This window comes from Aptenodytes forsteri, unplaced genomic scaffold, assembly GCF_000699145.1.
Source record: "Aptenodytes forsteri isolate BGI_AS27 unplaced genomic scaffold, ASM69914v1 Scaffold142, whole genome shotgun sequence".
In the NCBI taxonomy this organism is placed as follows: domain Eukaryota; kingdom Metazoa; phylum Chordata; class Aves; order Sphenisciformes; family Spheniscidae; genus Aptenodytes; species Aptenodytes forsteri.
In genome coordinates this window covers 2,333,004-2,337,708 of record NW_008794598.1, presented here as the reverse complement: position 1 = coordinate 2,337,708, position 4,705 = coordinate 2,333,004, and positions in this window count along the sequence as shown.

The window sequence follows — 4,705 nt, the reverse complement described above, 5'->3', positions numbered from 1 at the left end:
GGGGGGGGGGGGGGGGGGGGGGGGGGGGGGGGGGGGGGGGGGGGGGGTGTTTGCACAGCAGCCTGTCCCCCCCCACCCTGCCTGCCCCCGGGGTAAAGAGGCAAAATGAACGTGCAGCACTGCCCAGCGCACCGATCAGCAGCTCCCTGTGCTTCAGAAATGAGACCAGGATGCTGCAGAGCAATTCTAGCTGTAAAATAGCTTTATTGCCGCTGTCCCCGCTGGGGAAGAAGGCAGAGCAGCGTTCCCTCCCACAGCGCATCCTTGCTGGAGAGTTCAGGGAGGGCAGCCCTCACCTTGGGCAGGTCAGAAGGGCTGGGGGGTGGTAGCGTCGACGTGGCTCATCTGGCCTGTCCCCAACTTCCCACAGCTGCTTCCCCTTCCCTGGTACGTTCTCGGCAGGGAGAGGCTCTCGCCTTCCCACAGCGCTGGTCCGGCAGCTCTCCGCACCATGCGGGTGTTTCTCTGCTGGCCGGGGCAGCTCCTGGCAGTGGTGGTGCTTGTGTTGCAGCTGGCTGGAAGTCTTGGTAAGTGTCGCTCCCCTGCTCGTTTTCTTTGCTTCTGTGGCTCAGCTTTGCTTATGGATCAAATATGTAATGATCGGGTTAGTAAAATTCAGCAGGAAACCTTCCTCTACCTGAAGTCACTGCTAACCTCTTTCTGTGCCTGATGTTCTTGTAAGGATGATCTGAGCTCAGTGGCTGCTGCTAATTGCCCATTTCTCCTCTTTAGCTGCACCTCTAGATACTTGCAAAGAGACACCCAAAATTCCCAATGCTTTACAAAAGTCTTATGTTGGGGTACGGATCCCCCCCGGGACTGGTGTTAAGTGCAGCTGGCTCAGAGCCTACGAGCTGGTCCCTGGGACAGCCCGGGCCAGGTCTCTTGTCTGCAGAACTTCTCCTGGTCTGGGGTTCAGAACTTGTGTCGCAGGGAGTATATCGCCCTTTGCCTTGATCATCCGTGCAGTAGCGAAGTTGTTCCCAGGGTTGGAGGGTGTCCCTACGATCTAGGGATCAAAGATGCGGATGGTGGTAAGATGGGGAGAGTCAATTAGACAGGTAATAGTTTTTACCAGTTAATTAAAAGGGTCATAGTTAGCAATTTGAGTGCTATCAGGTTGATACCAAGGTTGGTGCTTAAGCACTGAGGCAGCCTGTAGGCATCTTGAGGGTATCTGGTGAATTGTCGTGCATCCTGCAGGCTGGCTTCAGTACAGGAGAAGTGGGGGTTTGCTGACTAACGTCTCTATGAAGGGAAATAACTCAGTTTCTGCCTGGAAGTTGACAGTTCCTTTAAAAACAGGCCTTTTGAGACACTGCTCTAGTGTGCACAGCGCTGCCCAGCGCCTCCCTGCAGAGGCATCTGCTGCCCCCCGGCTGCCAGCACCGTCTTTACAACCTTTTTTTTTTTTTTTAAATTCATGGTGCTTCTCAGTCCATTTTCCAAATCCAAACGTTACCGACGGGGTGCCGATACCTGAGCCTGGGGCCTGGGGAAGACATGTACGAGTATGGAGACGCTCTTTCCATGGGTATTGGTATCAAAGACAGCATCGCCAGCGCTGCCCAGGCGCAGTGCAGGTGTGATGGCGCCTGGGATGCTGCTGTACCAGGGTGTGAACCAGGTATGATTTTAAGAGACACACTGTGTCCTGGTGACCTGCCAGCATCTATTGTAGGGCATGAGGAAATCCCAGTTATAGCTGCCTCTAGTTTAGTTTTCTCTGTTGTTATAGTTTGTGACCAGCCCCAAAATATTTCTCATGGGAGATACGGTAGCTGGTCGAAAAAGTTTTTTGTTGGGACATCAGTGATGTACATGCGCGATAGAGGTTACGCCGTTGTTGGAGAGCCTCTTGTTTGTTGTAAAGCTGGAGGTGGGGTGCCAGCCCCCTGGAGTCACCCCACCCCTGAGTGCGCAGGTGAGTCGTATTGCAACCTGCTAGAGCAAGTGCTATTAGGAAAGGGCAGAAATAGTGGTTGACTGTGTGCAATGGAAATGCTGCACTTGTGGAGTCGTGCTGATGATGGCTGCTCAAACACGCTTATTAACCCCTAATCTCTCTGCCTCAATTGCTGCATTTGTTAAACTGATTTGTCTTCTCTTACTTACCAGCCGGAGGTGCAGTGACAGTTGGTCACCGTAGCTGTAATCAGTAAGAATACCCCTGAAAAGCCCTGTTTGTTTGGTGATCCACAGAGGTTCAGTGTCCCATCCCAGTTATCGCACACGGACAGCTGAAACCTGCACAGAACTTCACCTATGGCAGCGTAGCCACACTCGAGTGCGATGCCGGCTACATCCCGCTGGGTGCCACCACCACCATGCGGTGCCTGGGCAGTGGCAGATGGCATCCGCGGGTGCCCGCCTGCACCCTAGGTACGCACAGATCTCTTTTCTTCTTACTTTGTCTCCCACGTGTAATTGCCTGCTTGTGTTTCACTAGAAGCTGGTGCAGTGTTGGCAGGAGAGGGGTTGGAGGATGGGAACCACAGCGAGCTGTACTGACGTTCGGTGGCAGGATTCCCCTCTGCTCTTTCATCGCCCCTGGGTAACGCGGCAGGGCTGTCCTGATTAGGCTGTCCTACCTTACTGCAGGGTACAGCCAATGAGATGCAAAGCGCACGGGAATAAAGGCTCTCGTTAGATTCACACCACTTGGTGAATTTGTCACCATTATTTTTTTCCATTTCTGTTCACCCCCCATACCCCACGGCAATGCTCAGGGTCACTGCTGTCCCTTGCTTCTTTCTGGGGTTTCTACTCTCGCCCGAGGGGCAGGCTGGGTTCCCCCAACGGCAGGGCTCAGCTTTGTCCCCGGTGGGTCTCTGGTGAAGACCTCCCAGCTCTGAGGGTCCGTGCTGTCCCCTGCTCTGGCACCAGGTCACTGTCCCTACCCTCCTGTCGTCGACCATGCGGACCGAAACCTTCAGCGCGAGTTTCCAGTTGGGACAACCGTGACCTATTTCTGCAGATCCGGATACACTTTGCTCCCCGAAGTATCTCCAATAACTACTTGTCTTAAAAATTTCACATGGTCCGTAATCCCCAAGCTTTGCCAGAGTAAGTATGCCATTTCCTTTGCTTTGCCAACAAAACATCAATTTAATGATGTGGAAATAACATCGTTTTCAGATACCAGCTAGTGGTGCTGTGCCATAAGGACTTTACTGAGCAGTGCTTTGGCTCTCTCTAATAATAATTTTTTGTTCAAAGGGTAGCATGGCTGAAAAGAAATAGCTGCGACTCACGCTGATTATTTAGCTGTTCAAACAATGATGCAGTGAGTAACATCATCCCCTCAGCACAACTTATAGCTAATCACAGGGTTCAGATCATTCTGCCTTCCAAGAGTAATGGTTGTTATCGCATAATTACCATCCCCGAGCATGCCAGGTCTGGTTAGAGACGTCTCAGCGTTAACAGGCCGCCTGGCAGGTTCTCTGGGTCAGCGAGCCACCACTGTGGGAAAACACCCCCCGTGCAAATGTCTCCTGCTCTCCCCTCCTGACCCAAATCATGGAAGCTCTTTCTGATGCTGGTGTTCCTCAGAGGTGCAGTGTCCCAGCCCGGCTATCCGCCACGGGAGAGAGATCAGCCCCAGGAAAGACGAATACACCGTTGGGCACCAGGTGGAATTTCAGTGTGACCCCAGCTATGTGCTGAGGGGCAGCCAGAGGATCCAGTGCTGGTCTGACGGGACGTGGAGACCCCCCGTGCCGTACTGCGACAAGGGTGAGCATGAACGGCGTGAGCACGGCAGGTGCCGGGAATTGCATCTCTGCAGTGGGTAGGAACAGCAGCAAGAAAATCGTGTAACCTGAGCATCACTTCTCGGAGAAGGTGGTGTTAGGAGAAGGGGTCCAAGTCACAGCATTAGATGGCTTTAACATCCTCATCTTCTATCAAAACTGTAATTGATTAAATGTGTTGAGTAATGGGACTTGCAGCCATTTCTCAGAGGACTGTTCAAGGGGTTTATGATACTCGCAATTCCCTGACCCCGTTTATGAGCAGGATCATTTCTCATGGAAAAGAGGAGGGGATAAGGGAAGGCTGAAGGGGAGGGGGTGGAGGCACATGCTGAGGTACTGGGGCCATGCCGTGCCAGGGTGGTTAGCTGAGTCAGTCTGGGAACACTGGCAGAGCCATGGCCGAACCTGGCAAGAAGCGAGGAGGACTTTGAGGAGAGCAAGCCTAAGTATGAACATCGAGAACAGGTTTCTCTTTTACTTCCCTGCACTTCTCTGTCTCCCTGACCGAATGAAGAAAATCCTAATTTTTCCTTTCTCTATTCTCTCGTAGTTTGTGGTCCCCCTCCAAAAATCACCAACGGGCAGCACTCTGGCTTGAGAACGGAACAGTTCCCCTATGGCTTAGAAGTGAAGTACAGCTGTGTGGAGGGTCTGTCTCTCATTGGGAACGACTCCATCTACTGCACCTCTGATGATGGGGTGAACCTGGCGTGGAGCGGACCTGCCCCAGAGTGCAGGGGTGAGTCGTTTCTCCTGTATGGGATCAGACTGAAGCCAGGACCTGGGCACAACATTAGTGCTCAGCACAACGGGATTAGAAGTGAGCAGGGCTGCTGGGAGATCTGGTTTCCTTTGCAGGCTGCTTCGCAGGCTTGACGGCTCCAGACTGGGGATGATCCATGTGGAAATAGAAGACTGATTCTCCTACGTTGATGGCCATCAGGCAG